Below are 22879 nucleotides of genomic sequence, written 5' to 3'. Positions count from 1 at the left end.
TTGTAGTGATCTTCCAGCTTTATGTCACCATTTCATTTAATAAAACTAAATGTAATCCAACATTTTATCTAATTGATTTTTTTGGCTACACGTGTTTGATTGTGTGTACTACAGTTATTTGTATTGGGCTTTATCATTTCCTGTTTTCATAATTATCTTTCTCCTTGTCTTAATTCGCACCTATTACCCCTCGTCTTAGCCCTCCGTCACCAACCTGCCTGTTAGCCTTTATTCATATATCTCTCCATACCCCCCCCACTGCTGCTTCTCACTTTCTCTTCCTCAGTCTGTTTTGTGGCTGAACAAACACAATGACCTCAGAGAACATTTATTAATGATGAGAGCTGATTGCTGTTTTAAAGAAAAAGGAAAATGGCTAGTGAAATCCGGAAAAAGATTAAATTTTTGACAGCCTCAGAGTATGAGCCCCATAAAAACGGTTGTGTACAAAACACTTGCACACTGCCTGCGTGACACGCACGTCTCAGCATGCATGCTAGAAATAGAACCGACGCCTATTTTTCACGCGACGCGCAAGCGTGTTGGAAGCGTTTCCAGGCAAAATAGAATACGAAAAAAGATGTTTATGTCATTTTGACTCGAATACATTTAATAAATGACATTTTGATGTTTGAAAGTCTCTAGGTTTTGACATAAATGCAGACATAAATGTAATTTAAAAAAATAATAATAAATAATTCTCGATTTTCAAATATTGCACCTGTCAATACAGAACGAAATATTAATGAATTAATAATAGGAAAGGGAATTGAAATATACAAATATATATATATATCGAAATATGTGCAAACAAATGTACAAACACAAAAATATTGACAAAATAAAGTTGAAGAACATTTCATTTTATCAATGGGAAACAGACAATGTGTACAGACAAGGGTAGCAGCAGCAGCGCCGCGTCAGACACGTTTCTGGTGTGTAAAGACATAGAAAACGCCACGCAGCTGCCACGCAACTGACACGCAACAGAAACGCCACGCTCACGCCACGCAGGCAGTGTGCAGGAGCCCTAAGAAATGAACGCAAATTCCTAAAACTCTTTTTTGACGCGCTATTAACATACGCGTGATTTGTAAATTGGGCATCCGTCTGTATGTAGTTTGGAAAATCAGGAAGTGATGCAGCAGTAAGGTTGTTCATCCATGTGCTGCCGATGGCTACTAGAAACCGTAAAGTCCAGTGAATCGCCATCCACCCTCTGGGTCACTGCGGCGGAGTGAAGCGTATCTCTGGTCTGATCTACGAAGAGAACCACAGTGTGATGAAGGGAGAAAGTGATCCGTGATGCCGTCAACTAACACCGAACACGCCAAAAAGAGGAAGACAATGACCGCGTTGGAAATGGTGTAACGCCGTATCCTGTATGGCTTCAGAGGTTAAACCTGTTCCTGAATCACAAATAAAAGGCTCTTTTAAGAGCCACACACTTGATCTGATGAGAGACGTCCCATTCTGAGAAACAGGATTTATTACGTACATTTTGAACTAAATCATTACAAAGCAGCTCATCGATTGACAGCCCTAATTTTAAGTGCTTTAGGAACCACCCATCCTCCCCGACCTCCTGCCTACAGGGATCTTCGCGGCCCTATATAGCAGCAGTCAATGTGGTGCATACAGCAATAAATATATGGAATACATACAAATTGCAGTGCTTTATGTACAAATTGTTCATGAGAACATCTGGATTATTGCCTTATACAACAATTATATTTAATTCATCAAATCCTTGCTAGTGCTAGCTTTAGATGTAGGCTAACTGTACATACACACCGCCGCTGACTTGAGCTTCAAAGTTACAGGAAGTCATTTATCTTCAATGGAAGCTGGCTTCACTCAGCTGCAAGAAGCGGCAAATCCGTCGGCGTCGCATTTTGGGCGTGTCAAGCAGAAAGTTGAAGTTTGGTCAACTTTATGGTAATGAGCTATGACGCGGTTCAGCGGCAAACGACCAGCAACCAATCGGAATATAGACGTCCTTCGCGCTGGCTGATTCCAGAGAACAGAGAATGTAAACTTTCGTTCCTACCAAAACATTAGTTCCAAGACAATGGAGGAAAAGCTCATCATCGCTGTCGCTGGGTTCCCTATCATTTATGGTATGACTTTGTTTGCTTATGGGGACCAGTTAAAAAAAAAAACGAGGCATGGGATAAAATAGCTGGGAGAGTTGGTGTCTCCGGTGAGTTGGTGAAGTGCGTGATGTTTTTATTATTTAAGTACATATGCTAGTCTTCCTTGCTTGATGTGAATGTCCTGCCACGTCAGAGCGGCCAAAGCATCAAAAGCTTCCCCGTACTTATTGAAAAGAGTCCTCGACAGAGCAGCCAGAGCTTCTTTTGCAGCTCAAGTCGGCGGCAGTGTGTATGTACAGTAATAAATAGAAGTAGGTTTGTCTCCATATCTTTTGCGAAAGTTGGAAGTAGTTATAAAGTTATTGACAAAAGGTGCACTGTTAACATCACAATTAAATTGGACATTATTAGAAACACTCTTTGTGCTGATGAGTGAAATCTTAATTTATTTCAAGTGTGACAGTGATTGATTCATGTCCGGGGAACATGTATGGGATATGTTACAATTTCATTTTGTGTTAAAGATGACAAGCCAAACCCACAAGATGCCCAAGTCGGCGCTTCAAAAGAAAAAGAAGATAATGGAGATGAAAAGGAATGAGACAAAAAGGTTCTATACAGCCATACAAAAGGGTGAATATCAAGACAGGAAGGGAACATTCAGAGAGAAAGTGAAGATTTGGAGATAGAAATGGTGGAAGAGGCCATAGAAGATTCTTCAGTTTGCGTCCAGTGTCCAAAATCATAACATAAAACCAACGTGATATCATGACTTCGTGTGAACATACACGCCCACTTTCTTAAGCCAAGTGGCGTGTTATCTGTACGTATTTTGAGCTATCCACGTGTATGTCTACGCTGTATACAGCGGACGTAAACATACACTCCACTTGGCGTGTTATCGCGTAAACATACGTGCCACTTTCTAAAGCCAAGTGGCGTGTTATCTGTACGCATTTTGAGCGCCGTATACAGCGAACGGGTTGGGTTTAGGAAAAGAAGAAAGCTACGGTTGGGTTTAGGAGACATGACACGCGGGCTGGGTTAAGGAAAAGAAGAACCGGTTGGGTTTAGGAAAAGAAGAACGGGGTTGGGTTTAGTAAAAGAAGAAAGCGACGGTTGAGTTTAGGAAACGTGACACGCGGGACACGATGGAAACGTGACACGGTACACGATCCCCGGTCTCCTGGGTGAAAGTCCTGTGTTTTACCCATCCGCCACCCCAACCAACTTCCCTACGCAGATTTTCGCCCTTTCATACTACTCGCTACGGCGTGAATTCACACGCAATCGCAAGGTAATGTAAGTCAATGGAGGCCAAACGGCATTGATAAACACGCTGAAAAGCAAGTATGCGTCTTGATAACACACCAATAATGGCATACAAATTGGTGTGTCTTACATATGCCACTTCATGAGATCAGTCTGCATAAAACACATAAAGTCTTGACTTTTTAATTCAACTGGACTTTGTCGACCCATCATGCAATTGCCCCAAAACCCACAAGGGGGCTGTTTTTTTAAGTGCACTGGTATGAACACCACTCTTGAGAATGATGCTTCAGCTGCTAACTGTTTCTGAATGATGGAAAGTATAAGGAGGAGGACTGGGTGGAAATCTGTGGAAATGGGCCAAAAGCAAGGACCTACTGTATGCAATAGTGAGTCCCACATTTAGCATGTGGCAGCATGTGTGTTTAGCATGATCAGGTGGAATGCCTATGAGAGAAAGGCAATAGAAACTGCCTTTCAAAAGGCTGACCGTGACATGCAAACTGCCAAAGACGGAGAAAAGAAAAAGATTATTTCTCTTTTAATTGGCATTATATTGTACTTAGAAAAACAAGGGATGAAAGCCTCTCAAGTTCAAACAGAGGAAACTTCCTAGAGCTGGTGGAATTACTTAGCCAATATGACAGTGTCCTCAGTCAAGGAAAAGCTAACCTCTTTCAAAAAAACAGGTCTTTCTTTTCCAACAGATCTCAAAATGACTTGATAAAAGCTTTGGCTACTTATGTAAAACGGGTCATACAGAAAGAAATGTGCTTGGCCAAAAAGGAGAGCTTCATTCAGCTTAACAAGAACAACAGGGGAGGAGATTGAAAAGTTAGTGATGAATGTACTGAAGGAAAACCATCTGAAAGTAGAAGACATTCATGGCCAGGGTTATGATGGGACACCATCCAGTCCAGTCCAGAATCCAAAGGCAAAATGAAAGCCCTAAACGTCCTTTGCTGGGCACATTGCTGGGATCTTTTTTTAGTGGAAAATGCAAAGTGAAGCATGCACTTTTTTTTACTTTAGTTGAAAAACTACACCATCACCGCCAACTCTCCAAATCACCACGCAGTATTTGTGAAAACACAGCAAGCCATGAATCCAGGTCAATGCATCCTTGAGCTACAGAAACTCTCAGACACCCAAATGGAGCTGAAGATAAAGGGCCCTAAAAGCTGAAAGTTTCCTGCTATTGTCCATTTTCTGGATGATCTGACAAAGGGTGAGCCACCTGATCAGGCCGCAGGTGAAGCAAAGATGCTACAACAGTTTCTTAACTTTGAAATGACATCACCTGTATTCATTGAAACAGCAATTGCAACTAAGGACTGAAGAGGAATTCAAATGTTTAAGTTTAAAATGACCCATTTTTCAAATTTGGATATCGTTTCAAAATCGGAAATCAAATGAACAAAAAAGTACACAGGCTGTACAAAAGGCCGTCAATCAGGAGTGATTGTTGTGAGTACATGTCGGAGAATAGCGCGGACACGCACCTCACACTGCATGCACCACCCGGAGAAAAAAGCGAGAGGAAGAAAAAGGAGAGGTCGCAGTTCGGACGATGACCCGGTTGAGATTGTGTGTGTGTGTGTGTGTGTGTGTGTGTGTGTGTGTGTGTGTGTGTGTGTCCTCGAGATCTGACAACACACAAACACACGTAGCAGAGCTACCCACACCCATGTTTGTACTGTTGCTTAATTAAATAAAACATCAGAAGAGAGAAGTTGTCTCCGTCCGTGTTTTAAACAGACACACCTGGGGCGAAGTTGGAAACCAGAATCAGCTTTAAATACAGTCCTAATCTAGTCCTCACTAACACAGGCCCAATTATAGTATCTACATGAAAACTTCACTGTTGTTGCATGAAATGTGGTTTGTGTTTAGCCTACATCATCAGTTTCTATCATGTGAAATAAGAGGATAAGCCAGCCTTGTGGCCAAGCTGCAGACAGATGCTCAACAGTGAGCTCCCCAGCAGTCAGCTCCCCCTGCTGTTCATAAGGTGCCTCTGCACCCCTTTCGTTTCAGACCCTCCCACCAGCCTTTGGGCCACGCCCCCTCATTTACATTGACATGTGTCAAGTCCAAATGAAAAGCCAATGTTAAATGTAAATTCAAAAGCCAAATATTAAATCCAAATGAAAATCCAATGTTAAATTGAAATCGAAAAGCCAAATATTAAATCCAAATTAAAAGCCAATGTTAAATTGAAATTCAAAAGCCAAATATTAAATCCAAATTAAAAGCCAATGTCAAATGTAAATTCAAAAGCCAAATATTAAATCCAAATGGAAAAGCCAATGTTAAATTTAAATTCAAAAGCCAAATATTAAATCAAAATGGAAAAGCCAAATGGAAAATTTAAAAAAAAATAATAATATTTTTAATTTGATCAATGGAAAATTTAATAAAATAATATTTTTAATTTGATCTTGCTTTGTTTTCTCTTTGGACTTTCAATTTGAATTATGAATAAATATTTCCTCCATATTCATCGAATGTGTCCAGTTTTAGCGCAAACCGCTAATTAGCTTATAATGCTAGTCGTCGGTGCACGGGTAAAGTAAAATGAAATCGCTATTTCTATACCACTAACAAGGCTCAAAATAGACAGTTTATTAAAAAGATGTATTAATAATTTAGATTAAAGTATCTTTTTAATCAACTGTACACTTACAAAGTTCTCAATGCTTCGGTTTACATGTAGGGACCCTCATTATGCTACCGTGGAAATGGTGCTATTTTGAGCCTTGTTAGTGGTATAGAAATAGCGATTTCTTTGCGCTTAAACTGGTCACATTCGATTAGCATGTATCCCAGTACCAATATACCAATATCCCAGAGAACGGTCGACTCGGTACCCATGTGTTATTAACCCCTAGGTTCATTTTGCACCGGATTTCTCCTTTAAGCTCCTGGAAATCTATGCCACATTACCTGTGTTCACAGGCTCTGTTGAGCGTTCAACTAAAGTTGGTGAAAACCTAGTATCTCATTGCCAGGCCTATGTCCACAGCGCTGTGGAGTAAGGTCTGGCTACACCACGCATACATTCTGGGATAGGAGAAAAAAAAAATGCTCTGGGTTTTTATTTCTTTAAACCAATCACAATCATCTTGGGCGGGGCTAACAGTGCCTCTGCAAATACGTCTCTGGAAGAAACATTTGCACCCCGCAAAAGAAAACATCATAACAATATTAAATGAAGTTTACACAACACAGTAACGTGAGCTATTTCAATGAGCTGGATACATGGTTAAACCTAATTTGCTCTTACCAGTGTATCTCCATGTGTACTTCGTCCACACCAATCCCACCAATCAGTCCCAAAACGTCCCAGTTAGAAAGTAAATGCAGTAAACATATTCGTTGTAAATCTCTACAATCAGAACCAAGCAGGCCTGCCCTGTTGCACCATCCAAATGTACAAAAAACTTGCCATTTTCAGTGTGTTTATCGGTGTTTTAAGCCCTCAGCGTCTCCTTCCTAGGATTAGGCAATGGTTATGGTTAGGGTTAGGGTTAGGGTTAAGGTTAGGGTTAGGTGCCTTGAAGTCAACGGTCGCAACGCTGCCTGGAAGGAGACGTTGGGGGCTTAGAACGTCATCGAGCAGCATGTAGCTTGCTAACTCGAAGTTTGTTGTTGTTTCCCAATGACAACGGATTTAGACAACGGCAACACACATCACCGGAACATCCGGTGGTGCCGGAGGAGGTCATCAAGACAGAAAGATTTAGCTTTAAAGAGCCACATGCAGACAAAAACAGATGACCAAGTAATGATACATAATAGAAATCATCTGCAAAATAAGAACTGTATAAATGAAAAGTTTATTCCATTTTCTTTTTCGAACAAACATCTAATCATCAAATCTGTGTTTCATCCTCGCCCACACAAGCATGTGTATGCGTGTGTATTTGTTTGTTTGGGCATATGTATTGTATATAGTGTGCCAACATCACAATAAGGTATGACAATGCAGTGGGCTTTGGGGTGCCTTTTTTAAATCAAAGCCACTGCTGCTCCAAATGACTGTGCACGTCCCTGTTGTCGGATATTATAAAGCAGGCAGCAGAATTTGTCATCTAATAACATTAAATGATGAAATTGATGTAAAAATGTATTATTGCATTCACTAATAGAAGAGGGAGCGAGAGTCCCTCGCGCTCATGGCGGTCATTAAAGCTTCAACGGCAAAATAAGTGTTAAAATCCATCAGTGATGCAGCCTGAGAGAGAACAGAAAGCACTCTCCTTACTTGCTGTTATATTTGTAACGCTGGTTACTCTTAACTCTTAACCAGGAGAGTTACTCTCTCACAAAGAAGTCGTGCTACTGCAGTTGCTTCCTGATCTGACATAGGATAAGCCTTGATATACTTTGTAAAATTATCTTGTACGGATTTTCTCTAAGCTTCACATGTATGACTCCAGTAACAGACCTCATTCTTGGCCAATTGCACACAGTTAAAGGGGTCAGCCCAATGGTCCCAGAGCCTTATGTTCCCACATTTCTAAGAATTTTTTTTTCACTGAAAATAGGCCCTATGTTCCCACATTTCTAGGACATTTTCAAAATTAGGTCTTGTGTTCCTACATTTCCCTTCCCAATTTAAGCCCTATCCTCCCACAACATTTTTTAGGGTTAGGGTTAGGGGGATAAAATCTGATACAAATTTATGAAAAAGGAAATGTGGGAACATAGGGCCTAATTTTGGAAAAAAAATCTTAGAAATGTGGGAACTGTGGGAACATAGGGCCTAATTTAAAAAAAAACAACTTTGAAATGTGGGAACATAGGGCTGTGGGAACATAGGGCCTAATTTTCAGTGATAAAAACATTCTTAGAAATGTGGGAACATAATGCTGTGGGAACATAGGCACGCTCCCCAGTTAAATGTCCATCACCTTCTGCTCTCTGTGTGTTGCCGTTTTCAAATTCTGTTCTGCTTCGGGAAACAACAACCAGAACCTTCGGAGCTAGAAAGCCAAATGCTGAAAATGAAAAAAAAATATGATTGTGCAACAAGGCAGGCCTGCTTGGTTCTTTTTTAAAGATTTAAAAGCAATATATTTACAGTTTTGGGACTGATTGGTGGGATTGCTGTGGACGAAGTACACACGGAGATACACTGGTAAGAGCAAATGAGGTTTAACCATGCATCCAGCTAATTTAAATAGCTCACGTTACTGTATTGTATTACTGTACTGTATTGTAGTTAACTTCATGTTGCGTTTTCTTTTGCGGGGTGCAAATGTTCCACCAAAATAAGTTCCTTCCTGAGACTATTTTGCAGAGCCACCGTCCAGATGATTGGGATTGGTGCAAACAACCCAGAGCGGGTTTTTTTCTTTCTCCGATCTAATAATGTATTTGTGGAGGAGCCAGACCTTACTCCACAGCGCTGTGAAGATGCAAGACTACAAGCTGAGTAGTCTATAGTTGTTTCTGTCTGAGGAATATTAAAGTCCGAGGCCTCAACCCACTGTCAGGAGTGAGACTCCGCTGATGAGATCTATAGTCTGTGTGTCTTGTCGCTGGCATTGCACCTCTAACTGTAATGGCTCAACCCTTCCTGTAACTGTCTCTAGTGCTCTCTGCATTTTCCGGAGATGATCTATACAGGAAAGTAAGTGGGTGTCAAGGGAGAGACAGCAGGTGAGAGGTGCCTGAGAAAAACACTGCAGTGTTTGGACACCCTGCTACGGTAGTATGATGGTCTCAATCTGTAGTGCAAACTGAAGCGAGGAATCCAGTGTTTTTTACAACTTGTTCATGACAGCGCAGCTGAACACATGGCTTGATTCCAGCAAGAGAGTGCTATATTTTTCTACATCTTTAGTATTTTGTCCATATGTGGGAAAAGCCTTCTCCACGAGTCGGCTATTTCAGCAGCAAACACTGGGAGTTGCGTGCATTGACATAACCTTGTAATGATAAGCAGTCTGTTCAAAAACAGCTTTAAGTTTTTCTTTCACTGCTGTTTAGTCAGATGTTATATCAGGTATCAGGCTATCCCGGTGACTAGCAGAACCACCCAGGCATGTAGGCAGCAGATGTCCCCATTATAATTAGTACTTGTAGTACCCCCTCAAAGCGTCTGCACCATTTCAACGCGTTCTCATGAAAGGGTTCGTGCGATAACTTACGAAATTACTGCCACCGCCGACCGGTCACATGACAGTTAAGTTTATCTTTACAGTAATATTTAGCTGACAAAAAGGTACTGTGAGCCGGGTGCAGAGCATTATGAGGTTAGGATCGTTTTAGCGGCCGTTGCAGTTGAGTTTAGCCGACCAAAGGTGACTGTCATGCGGCAATGACAGTTTAGGCACCAAAACGACTAGTTAAGATTAGAAAAAAAGATCGTGGTTGGGGTTAAAACACCGGCCCCCTTAAGGAGTACTCCCGGGGACACGAACACCCGTTTCCTGTATGAAAGTCTTGTGGTTTCCCCATTACTTCTTCCAAGACACAAACTCCTCTCCTCAGCTTGAAAGCCCTATGTTTTAGGACCCATCCAACCTGGCCTCCTCCCTACGTGGATCTTCGCGTTCTGATACAGCATCAGTCAATGTGGTCACATTTGATTAGCATGAAAACAAATCCCAGAGAACGGTCGACTCGGTAATCATGTGTTATTAACCCCTAGGTTCATTTTGCACCGGATTTGTCCTTTGACAGTCTTTGCTTTGGTAAGCTAGGCCCGCTTTGAGGTCCTAGTATCCAGAAGAACTTTACCATGCGATCGTCCTTATGCAGACAAGTTCACAAGCAGCACTCCAAACAGGAAGCAAGAAAATGGGAGCAGAAAGAAAAAGTGATGTCCACTTTGCCAGTCTCTGTTACTCACATACTGTATGTTGTCCTTTGATGCCGCTATGGTGACAAAATGTCCAACAGAGCCCGTTTGTAGTCCACCAGTACACCTAGTTTAGCATTAGCTTGTAGCAGGAGCAGGCCAGGGTGAGGAGAGAAGGCGCCATTCCAGCACAGGATAGCTACAAAATAAGGTATCTACAAACTAAATCTTCACAGAAATCTAGCAGTGGTTGATTTAAGTACATTTACTAAGGTACTGTCCTTAAGGACAAGTTTGAGTCTTTTCTTTTCATGCCACTTTCTATTTCTACTCTGCTACATTTCAGAGAGAAATATTGTACTTTTTACTCCCCTACATTCATCTGATAGCTTTAGTTACTTTACAAATTAAGATTTTTTCCCTTAAAAACACTTAAAACACAAATCTGATGTTTTATTATGGATTTAACTACCCGACAATATAACGGCCTACAAGTCCAGCTGAGATGATTAGACCATTAAACTCACAACTGTTTGGATCCTTTACAGTTTCTAAAATGTGGGGATTTTTCTGCATTGAGTACTTTTACTTTTAATACTTGAAGTACATTTTCGTGATGATACTTACATACTTTTACTTAAGTAACATTTTCAATTCAGGACTTTAACTTGTAACAGAGTATTTTTTTACAGTGTGGTAATAGTACTTTCACTTAAGAAAAAGGATCTGATCATAAGGAACAATAAGGGAAACCACCTGTGTCTGAATGACATAAAGCCATCACTTTAACACATAGATGAAGCCAGAAATATTGCATATTTCATGTCTGAAAATCTTCATAACCGCAGTTGTATGACCACAGACGGAGCCCTCTAACTTTACACCGGCCTGTTACTCCAGGCTGAACTTCAGTGGATGCAGTGGTTGGTAAACGGCCCTTTTTACAAGACTCATATTAACAGGTTTATCCGCGTTGGCTGGCTGAGCGTACATTATGCAAATGTTCCGTGCATGGTATGCACAAGGATGAAGGTTAAACCCATGGATCCCTGTTACAGGGCTCCATCTGTGTTCATAGAACCAGAATTATAACACATAATCATTGTGTCCTCTACTTACTTCCCTGCGTTAAGCAGTAGTATTGTAATTAGTAATTGTGCGTGACACTTTCAAGGGAATCAAAGTATATATTTAAGAGAGATGGAGAGTCGCATGGAAGTTCCTCAGGCACTGTTAAGGAAATAACATAATCCTTTATTTAATCAGGCATAGACCTTTGCACAAAAACACTACACACACTAGGATTTATCCTTCGGGGATTTAATGACAGCAAAATATTGAAATTAAAAAGGTGACATTGAATATCTTGAGATGTAGCTGTGTTTAAATCGTACTTTAAATCTATAAGATAAGAATTCATATGTTGTTGACTTGTCTTTTCATGTCTTTGTTCCTGATGGCATAATTCATTTAGTGACAAATCAAAGCAGAATACAAACTACTCTCTGTGATCTTAAACAAGCAGGTGTTTAACAAAAAGCCCTCTCAAAACTAAAAGTCAATCATGAGAGTCACTGCGTGTGTGCGTGCGTGCGTGCGTGGCTAAGAGCGAAGCTAAGCTCGGTAGCAAGGCCCCATGCCTCCCTCATTTCACCATGTCAAGCAATACACACACACACACACACACACACACACACACACACACACACACACACACACATTCCCTCTCTCAGTGTAAGAAGGGTGGCAGGGGTATGTTGGTTGCCTTGGAAACACTTCAGTCCAGATAATTATTACTGTAACTGTCTCTGTACACCTCACCTTTAATAGAAATGGATCATAAATTATAATCACTGAGTGGCAGCCGTCTGTTGTGTTGCGGCTGCCTGCTCACTGCTCACTGCTCACTGCCGCCACCCATTGGTCAGCAGAGGAAGTGCAGCTGTGTGGAGCTGCTGGGAACTCGTGTTCTGCGGCTTCACTTCTCCATCTCATTGCACTGCCCTCGCCTGAACACACTCAAAAAAAGACAACGTCTACTTTTTTTGGTTTGGTTTCCCCTATTTTTAGTTAATCATTTTCACTGCGAATGTCAAACCCGGATGACAATAACAATCATTTAAAAACATAAATGGCAGAATGGAAATATGGCATCATGCTGAATCTGTTTAAATATTTACAAAGGCCTATTCCCATGGCCCATTCCTAAGTAATCAAAAAACAATTAAATATTCTTTCCCGGTTGAAAGTCGCTTTTTTGTTTGTTTGTTTTTAAAACAAAATAATTCAGTGCCTTATAAAGAAGTAGTCTGGGGTTGAGTAGTAATTGCAAAGTGAGCGCCCTACTTTTTCTCTCCCCCTTTGTGAGAACTGGGAAGGAACAACCAAAAAATGAAAAACAAGGGGGGGAAAATGAATAAACAAACAGAAAAAGTAGATTAAAGTAGCATTAAGAATATAAACCAGCAGCCAAAGGAAATAAGATAATTGCCTGGCTGTGTATTTATCATGTCCTTTGTTTATCATATTCCAGGGAAATGATGACTTTCAGGCCCTCAGTTTGATAGCTGCAGCATGCAGTTTTGTGTGGCAGACGACTTTTTATTAGCAGGAGACACTGGCATTTTCTTTCTCTGTCCCCCACCACCCCCCCACCCTCCCATTGCATTTCAAACTTGAAGCTATTGATCACATTCAAACCCTCATGACAAAAACCTGCCTTTACGTTATCTGCTAAACAGCCGGTTTTTAATTCAGCCTTTTCCTATGAAGTGTTTTCTGATAGGAGACGAGTGTGCAACGGAAGGTCTTCACCACACCGCCAATTACCGCCTTAAATCAGCTCCCATTTATAAACACATCTTCAACCGCGGCGGTCAGATTACTGTAAAAACAGCAGGTTTAAAAAGCCACACCTCAACAGAAATTCAGGTTTTCATATCTGGCGTCAACTCCGCTCACCTCCTCGGTTTGCAAATGAGACGCCACAGCATTTTGCTTCCTGCAAGCCGCGTGCGGATGAGCAGCAAAGTTTTTCCGGCTGTTCAAATGACCTCAGCATTATGATTGTAACTCTGCAGACAGCTTGGCAATAAAAAAAAACCTTTTAATCATCAATTGTTGTTTCTGCTGAAAATCCCAGTCCGTTTTTTTTTTTTTTTCAAAGGGACAAGACGGTGTCACACACAGAGAGACAAACGCGCACACACCGACGCAATCAGACGCGCCGATGAATCGCTTTCAAAACCAAGGAAAAAAAATCTTCTATCCGGTTACTGAACAACTTTAAATGACACCGTCTCACAACTTCATTTCAAAAGAGAAGATGTGGCTGTTTCGGGAGGGCGGGCCTTTGAAAAGTTGAGGGCGCCTCATGTCATCGGTTTACGGCCAGGGCTTTCTCTCGTCGCACGCAACGCAAATCACAGGTGGGTTTCCTCATTAGGTGCTATTGACAGGCCACATAAAACAGAATCTATCGCTCCTCCAAAAAAGGCTCGAGCGGGGCCCTTTTGGTCTCTCTCCCCCTTCCCCTTCCCTTTCCCCTTCCGCTCCCTCTCCTCCCCATCCCCTTGTCTCTCTTCTTTTCTCCACCATGCATATTTCAGATCAGGGATGGTTGTCAGCCCGGTGCGTGGGAATTATTAATCTCAGGTTCTGTACTTGTGCTGAGCTGTTTAAGGATTCATACTAACAAAGGGCAGCGGAGTCACGCAACGCGGCTGACAAGGCCCTGTCTTTCTATCTCCATACCTCCACCTGTCTGCTGCCTCTCCTTCTCCTACCGTCTGGAGCGGCCGCACACACACACACACACACACTCACTTTCTTTGTATGTTTCTCTCACTCCTTGCCTCCGTCTCTCTCTCTCCAGCTGACCTTTGGAGCCGCTTAGGTTCACAAAACACCTCCAAACAGCTCCTCTCTAATGGCCCGCTACTCAAACAATCGGTAGAACGACCTGACGAAGATGATTGATCTCTGACAAGCGGCTCGATGCATTCCTATGAGTCATTAGATCAAGCCTGGACAGAGCGAGAGATGGAGAGAAGCGAGAGATAGAAAATGAGAGAGAGAGAGAGAGAGAGAGAGAGAGAGAGAGAGAGAGACCTATCGGAGAATTGGTGCAGCTGTGTGTACAACCAGACCAGGCATTTATCTAATGTCAAAGACGTGCAGACAACCTTTAGTCTGAGTTTGATGTTGGAGGAGCTTTGGAATGACAACAGCATTCACATCCGCACCGGCATTGCACAGGCTCGGGCCTACATTTACACACACACACACACACACACACACACACACACACACACACACACACACACTTATTCTCGCAGAATTAAAGGCACTCGTGTATGTGCTCAAATGAAATGAGTCTCTAAGAAGAGAAAAGACACGGCACACACAAACACATACGCCCGAGCAGTCAGCACTAAAACAGTATCAGTGGAGCAGCTCAGCACTGTGGAAAAGAGAAATGTCTTCTTTAAAGATCCTCTTGTTGTGTTGTCGCGCTGGGAGATAAGGACGGATTAGGCTGAGAGACGCTCTGAGCTGAGACACGCAAACATGCTGTTGAACATGGAAGTGAAGCACAAGAAACTCTCTCCCCAACCAATCGACACACACACACACAAACACACACGCACAGAGAGAGAGAACAGAGTTCTGTACAGTATAGAAGCTCACTTTAGATGGGTGAGCACTAGAGGATGGATACCCGACACAAGCCCGACGGGACCCGACGGGCCGGGCCAGGTTTGGACAGATATTTAGAAATCAGCGCAATAAGGCATTGAACATTTTAAATTTAAACCAGCTTATTTATGTAGGTAGCCAATGGGCCTGGTTCACTTGATGCAAAGGTTTTGTTTTTGTGATATGATTGGGCCTCTTGTGCCCGCCTGTGTTAATGTGCGCTTGTTGCCCCGTGTGCGCTGATGCGCTCATCTGTTGACATTTCCGAATGCCTTCCTACAGTTGCTTAATAAAAAAGCGGGCTTTTCCACACAAACAAACAGTCATTGTCAGTGTCATCACTACGAGAAAACGATATTAATACAAAGCACTCAAGACAGCAGGAACCAACCCTGTGCATTAGCTCTGGATCTGAAGTCAACTTCTTAAGACACGTCACTTTTTCAGAATTACTCACAACTTTTGAAATTTAGAGTTAGCTGTTAGGTACTGATAGATTGAAGACACTGAGGTCCATGAGAAACGAGATTTTAAGTGTGTCGGGCTCGGGTTGGGCTCGGACATAAATATCTCAATGCCTGTCGGGCTCGGGTCTGTTTCGGTTACTGCTCTGTCAGATGCGAGCCAGGCTCGGACAGAACAATGTGGCCCGATCCGCACTCTAGGGAGCACTAGGGCTTCCAGCTCTAAGTCGATTGATGACTGATCGCTTGTTTTGGTCTTAGTTGACGAAGATTTCTTCTTTTCCAAGTCGATTAGTTATTTTTTATGCTTTTTTTTGTTCATGCTGAATGACTTATTTCCAAGAAAAGTATGAGAACATCTCTGGTAGACAAAAGATTGTAAGCGGTGCTCTAGCGTGATTCTTCGTGGAGAAACTCAGTTTCACAGATCTGTCGATTTAATCAACTAATCGAGGAAATCATTTCTTTCAATTGAGGACAGCCCTAGTGAGCACCAAAAGGTGCGCCATGGGAATTACAGTCCCAAATAATGACTCTAGATAATTTGCATGTGAAATATACTGTAGGTTTGTGTATTTGGAGTTTTAATTTGGAGGCTTCAATCAGCTGTGAGTGTGTAACAGACAGACATGTGCAGGGCTGGCTTTAAGGCTGAATTGTCATAGGTTTGGAGCCATGTAAAGCTCTACAGTGAAGTATGCGTTAGAATTTTAAATGGTTATGATCATGTTATGTTCATGGGTGAAAATATCCAAAATTATCCTTTAAAGGTCCAATGAGTAGGAATTTCTCCCGTCTAGCGTTGAGATCATATATCGCAATCAACTCTCTCGTGCCACGCAGTTCAAAGTACGTATTACAGCTACGGTAGCCTTCACACTTCAAAAAGCCGGTCTCTTGCTCTTTTCAATATCCTTTTAATTTTTCTGGGCGAAGAAGACTCCTGTTCCTGAAATTTTGATTTTGAATACGTGTGGTCCTCCATGTTTCCTTCTTCAAACTTGCCGGGGCCGGGAAGCTACGATACCCATTAGCAGCGTTAGCAGCACCATGAGTTTATCATGTGACAGCGAAAACGTGAAAGGCGGAGCAGTATGTCCTGTATGTCCCTTACCGGCTAACGTATTTCAAGATGGCGCATGAATATGGAGCGTCTACCCCAGTTCATGCAAATGCTAAATTTCAAGCCAAAAGGAATACTTGGAATTGATGGTGATGGTAAATAATCATGAAAAGGACAAGTTTGTGAACGGGCAACACAGATTTTGATAATGAACAACTAAACACGTTACACACTGGACCTTTAAAGCAGATTCAATAAAACTTAAAACTTAAAAAGACAAAAAGGTCAACTCTCAATAGACAGTAAAGGTTAAAACTAGTGCTGTCAAACAATTAAAATATTTAATCGCGATTAATCGCATTAATGTCATAGATAACTCACAATTAATCGCAATTAATCGCACATTTTTATCTATTCTAAATGTCCCTTGATTTCTTTTTTGTCATTTTAATGCTCTTATCAACATGGAAAAGTGGATCGGCTTGCTTTGTGCTTTTGTCGCCTGGCTTTGACGAGGGGGCGGAGAATTGGCATCAGCTGTGTGCTTGGTCATCAAGTGGTATTTCAGACTGGACGTGCTGCGATGATAGCTCAGTTCACAATGACAAAACACACAGATCACTTTGGTCTTGTCAACGGAACCATTTGGCAACTTTTTAAAAGTAAACTTTCCATTCAGAATCTTATTGGCATCCATTCCGGCGTCTCGCGCTCGCCATCCACTCAAAACGTAACGTTAGCCTACTACTCTTTGGCCGGCTCACAAGCCCAAACAAGTGTATGCCAAAAAGAACGTTAATCTCACGATAAAAAAATTGACGCCGTTAAAATTGGTTTGCGTTTAACTGACAGCACTAGTTAAAACATTAAAATAATGACTTTTTTTTTCTTTTTGAATTAAAAGCTGCACAGCTCTCTTCTTCATCTGTATTTGTTTAAAAAGAAAGACAACTATGAACCACATTCTCCAGATGTTTGAAGTTTTCTACTGATTCAGATATCTTGCCTTTAAAAGGCAGGGGGCAAGAGTGTTTATAATAAGGTCCTAATTTGACCATTGCAGTGTGAGTGTTTTTCAAAGGCCATCGTGTGAAAATCTATTCAAAGTATAACTGTTTGCTGGACCGTCATTGGTGGGTTAAATTTTGTACTTATACCAACTGTAATTTTAGTTGTTTAAATGGTATGTGGCTTACTGGTTTATTAATCTTTTTATGCTGAGAACAGGACCGTAGCCAGGATTTTAGAAATACTGAGATCACAGTACTCCCACTGCTCACAACTCACTAATCATAACTACTTAGACTTTGTCATTTATACTCTCTAAATTGCATTTCCCAAAATAAAGTTATAAACGCTGTCCATGTCCATAAATCCAATTAGAAAGTAGTGTTTCTTTTATGTAGCGAGGCGGATAGTAAGGGTGTAGATGTGTGGGTTGGTGGGTATGTAGCTTGTCTGACTTGAACGAAAGTGGAGTCCAATCTAGGGTTTTAAATAAATTTAAAAAAAAAAAACACTGCTCGACTTGAAGAATGTCAGTCGACCGAGTGGTCACTGACTGATGATCCTAATATTCGACTTTCAGGGAGCTGCCCTAGTCTAATCATATACTTTTATTTACTTGCATGTTGATTAACACACTGAAATAACAGCTGTAGTGGACTAAATCTGACATGGTCTCGCATTGTCAGACCTATCTCCCCAGCGTGGAAATAGGTCTGGCTCCTCCACACATGCATTCAGGGATGGGAGAAAACGCTCTTGTTTGCATTTCTTTAAACCAATCACAATCGTCTTGGGCGGCGCTAAGCTCAATATTACAATATTACATACAATATTAAATGAAGTTAACAGTTCACACAACACAGTAACGTGAGCTATTTAAATTAGCTGGATACATGGTTAAACCTCATTTGCTCTTACCAGTGTATCACCGTGTGTACTTCGTCCACAGCAATCCCACCAATCGGTCCCAAAACGTCCCAGAGAGCAAATGCCATAAACACATTCCTTGTAAATCTTTACAATCAATCCCCGAAAGAACCAAGCAGGCCAGCCTTGTTGCATGATTCAAATGTTCTTCCAAACTTGACATTTTTAGCGTGTAGCTTGCTAGCTCGAAGTTTATTGTTCTTTACCAAAACGAACAGAGTTAGACAACGGCAACACACAGAGAGAGCGGAAGGCCATGGACATCTGGCGTAACATCCGTTTCTGCAATTATCCTGGAAATGTACTGTACATTGATCAAGACTAACTCGTTTTTTATGCGCTGCTTGATCGAAATACTGGAGGCCCTGGTTCAAAAATATTACGTAAATTGTTGATATATGAATGAAAGATTAACTGGGAGAATGTGACTCTTGAAATTGACATGCGGCAAAGTCAACAGCCAGGTTCCATTTTGGCCTGTCATCAAATTACTCACGTAATTAACATGAATTAGCGGCAGCTGATTTGATCTACCGCCACCGATGTTTGACATTTTAACCGGTAAAAGGGACAGTCAGCACCGGCTGAAAAGGAGAAGCTGCAAATGTTTTGTACACTACTCTTTGCTAATAACAATTAGCATCACGGCTTAGCGAATCCGTGTATTTTGTCAAGCCGGGTTGTCAGAACAGACTCAATCACCGGTGCGACCAAATAATTTTTCACATTGATACAATCTAATTTTCATGCATCTTGCATATGCAGTGGAATGCTGTACTGTAGAGCTGGCTGCCATAAAGGAGAGCAACGCTGCAACACTAACAGGCTGAGATGGGAAAAAAAACAGCAGAGAAAGGATCCGATTTTGATCGGCTTTATTTCAGAAGATACCGATCCATTTAAATACGCCCATATTGGCCCTGATACCGATTCTAAGGGAGATCTCTACGTTGAACATAATCTGGGGCTTTACAGAGTGGTCCAATATGGACATTCCTGTCTAGAAATAGGGTTGGACCTCAGTGTCTTCAATCTATCAGTACCTAACAGCTAACTCTAAATTTAAAAAGCTGTGAGTAATTCTGAAAAAGTGACGTGTCCTAAGAAGTTGACTTCAGATCCAGAGCTAATGCACAGGGTTGGTTCCTGCTGTCTTGAGTACTTTGTATTAATATCAGATGCTACAGTGTTCACGTTTTTATGTGGTTCTGCTCTAGGCGTCATTAGACAGCAAGTATCTTTCACAAAAAAAGCATTTCTACTGAGAAACATATGTGAGAGACACGGAGAAACATTACATATGGACAAGCAAAGACATGTGTATACCCTAACTGTTGTGAAAAGAGTTATCAAAGGCAGAAATATGAGGAGAGGAGAGGAGAATAACTGATACAAGTAGGTGAAAGAGTGAAGGCCGTAATTCCCTCCATCTTTCCATTAGCGATCTCTAAAAGTTGATCCGAAGGGACAGGGTGTGTCGTAGCTGTTGGTCCTGATCCAGCCACTTTCCCCTTGATCTTTTCCACAGATGACTATCATCATGACTCACACACTTTTTATCACATAGCCGCAGTGACATGAAACAAAAAGGGACAGCTGGGTAGACCAAGAATGTACCGAAAATCAGAAATACATCGGAACCAGGCCGAGTGAGTGATTATTGGTGGGGTGGAGGACGGGGATAAGGATGGTGTGTGTGTGTGTGTGTGTGTGTGTGTGTATACAGTATATGGGGATTAGAGGAAAACTGACAAGCTGCCTATTTGATGCCCTTTTCTTAACTCCAGTCACTTAAACTATGTCTCCAGTCCCCCCCCAAAGACATCATATTTATTAACACACTGAAACTATCACACGTACACACACAACCGCACGCCTCACACTTGGTCGCCAGCTCCGGGTCAGAGGTCAGCTGATCGAGTTGAAGTTAATTTCCTGGTGGCTTGGTGTTTCACCTGGAGTCTGTGATACGTGGCTCGTCCAATCCACTACAGCTATAGTCCAACTGAACACTCATGCCAGACAACTTCCTGCTATCATCGCTGTCATTAGGCTCCATAATCCACAGCACATGTGGAGGGAAAACATATTAACGACAGTCGCTGGCGGATAAAAACAGCTGGGACAGGGATGAATGAGCAAGGAATAAGACGCTCGATTGAAATAAATACAGTGGAGCATGTGTACGATCCAAATAGACTGCAGACCAGACAGACAGACAGACAGATAGACAGATAGATAAATAGATAGATAGATAGATAGATAGATAGATAGATAGATAGATAGATAGATAGATAGATAGATAGACAGACAGACAGACAGATAGACAGATAGATAGATAGATAGATAGAGGACAGAAGGGAAGTTTCAAGGAGAGGAGGCTCAAACGAGCAGAAGGAGAGAGCAGCAGACAAAGGGGAAAGAAGGATAAATGAGGGTGAATAGAAAAAGTGAATAATGGAGCGAAGGGGAGAAAAATGAGGTGGAAAAAATAGAGGGGGAGGCCAGATTGAGAGGAGGAGTAGAGGGAGAAGGAGGGGAGACAATGTGGCTGGGAAGGGGATGAAGACAGAGATAAGAAAGACAATGTGGAGAGACAGAGGTATCTTTTTATCTATCATTGTCTCTATCTGTATCAGATTAGGATGAAATCCACACTTCCTTGATGGTGTGTGTCTGTTTAACAAGACCCAGGCGAGGCTACATTTAATGGTACAGCAAATTTATTCTGTGCACCTTTGCAAAATATGCGGTTCTAGTCGCTTGGGGAAGTAGTGACTTCTCGCAACTGGTGAACTATTGTAGCTGGCGAGTTAATATCTAACACGCTACCAAGTTAGGGATAGCTAGCGCTACTCAGTCAATACTTCATATTTTTCTGTACTGAGCCGGTTACTCTCTCTGCCATTTGGCCTCTGGATTGTAAGTCATTTATTGAATAAAGAGTTTATTGAAGAAGGGAAAAAGGCTCTCTGAGCTGGCAAGTTTGCTAACATCAATTAGCATATGGTGAAAAGAACTAGAAATATTAACAAACCGTAACCGCTAAATGATGTAAGATGACGTAGAATTAAGAGCGACAACAGTAGCAAGTAGTATGAAAGACCGAAAATGTGCGTAAGGAGGTTGTTTGGTGGGGTGGATGGGTCAAACAACCCAGGACTTTCAGTCAGGAGACTGGGGTTTGTGTCCCGTTCTTGTCCAGCGTGTCACTAAAACATACATTTTGTAACCCCACCGGCGATCTTTACCTAAACCTAACTGTCCCGTTCTTGTGCTACATGTTAAACGTACGTCCCGACCCAGAGCATCAAAAAGTGACGCCAAGAGTCTTGACCAAGCGCATCTAAAAATGACGCCAAAGGGCTAGACGCTAAAGGAGACTTTTTGCGTCAGTAACAAACTGACCAAGCGTAGCTTTTTGACGTACTGGGAATGTGTTGCCAGTGCTGTGTCTCAATTTGCATACTTCTGTACTTACATTTACGCTATTTTAAGTGCAAAGTGCATTCACACCAAGAAGTATAGCAAAATGATGTGCACTTTGAGTAACCGAAAGCTGCACTCATAACAGTCAAAAAGAAAATGGCTCGCGAGGAAGCTGCAGCAGTTGCGATTGAAATGACGAACATCTAACCATACAAATGTAATACTTTACTATTTTGGTTCACTCTCACTGCTTTCATAGTGTAGTTGCAGGCACAGCAGGCAGCTGATTTTAGTGCAAAATCCCCAAAAGAAACCTGTGCACTACCTGCTCAGCACCAAATGCCAGACAGACACAGTTAGAGACTAGCTGGTGAACACAATGGAGCATTTAGCGGCTAAAGAGACAGATATTTCCCCGAAGAGTTGGTAGAGACCAAAACAGAACTAAACAGGAAGACGAGAGTGAAAATTTGACTTACATTCAGCAGGTGGCCAAATACACAATTCCAAATGTTGCTCCGTAGCTACTAAATAAGCAAAAGAGGTTAAAAGGTGATGATATATCAACGTTTTATTCACAACATGTTTCCGCTGCCCCCAAGTGGCCAAATAAATCATCTATTGCAGGTTTTAGAATCAGAATATAAATTAGGGTAAGGGTTGGGTTAGGCATTATGTAAATGAGGGTCCTCACAAGTACAGAAAGAGAAATGTGTGTGTGTGTGTGTGTGTGTGTGTGTGTGTGTGTGTGTGTGTGTGTGTGTGTGTGTGTGTGTGTGTGCGTGTGCGTGCATGCGTACATGCGTGTGTGCATGTGCAAGGTGAGGGGTTGTTAAGAGGTGAAAAGGGGTCACCCTTAGCCCCCTCAACCTTTACCACACCAACCCCTATTCACACACACACACACACACACACACACACACACACACACAATCCACCTCCATCCACCACAACCACAATCCAGTCCACTGCCAAGGCAGCACAGATGCAAACTCCCCCCTGACCGGGTGGCTGCCAAGGCGTCGCTTCCGAAGCCTCTCCACCAGCTGGAGACTCTCTGATGAGGCCAACACATCCATTTCCCTGGTAACCGGCGAGCCCAGTCACACAC

The 22879-nt window shown here is 42.0% G+C and overlaps 1 long non-coding RNA gene across 1 annotated transcript; it reads right to left on the bottom strand.

Annotated features, from left to right (window-relative positions):
* Positions 1-1775: 1775 nt before the first annotated feature.
* On the bottom strand, positions 1776-22145 carry LOC116043771. The gene is made up of 3 exons (XR_004103545.1): positions 22133-22145; positions 10209-10219; positions 1776-1851 (listed from the first exon to the last, which is right to left on the bottom strand). It is a non-coding gene; the product is annotated as an uncharacterized LOC116043771 (long non-coding RNA).
* Positions 22146-22879: the final 734 nt, after the last annotated feature.

The sequence above is a fragment of the Sander lucioperca genome, chromosome 3 (assembly GCF_008315115.2).
Source record: "Sander lucioperca isolate FBNREF2018 chromosome 3, SLUC_FBN_1.2, whole genome shotgun sequence".
NCBI classification, from domain to species: Eukaryota; Metazoa; Chordata; class Actinopteri; order Perciformes; family Percidae; genus Sander; species Sander lucioperca.
Note: the sequence above shows the minus strand (reverse complement) of the source record. Positions and strands in the feature narration are given on the sequence as shown.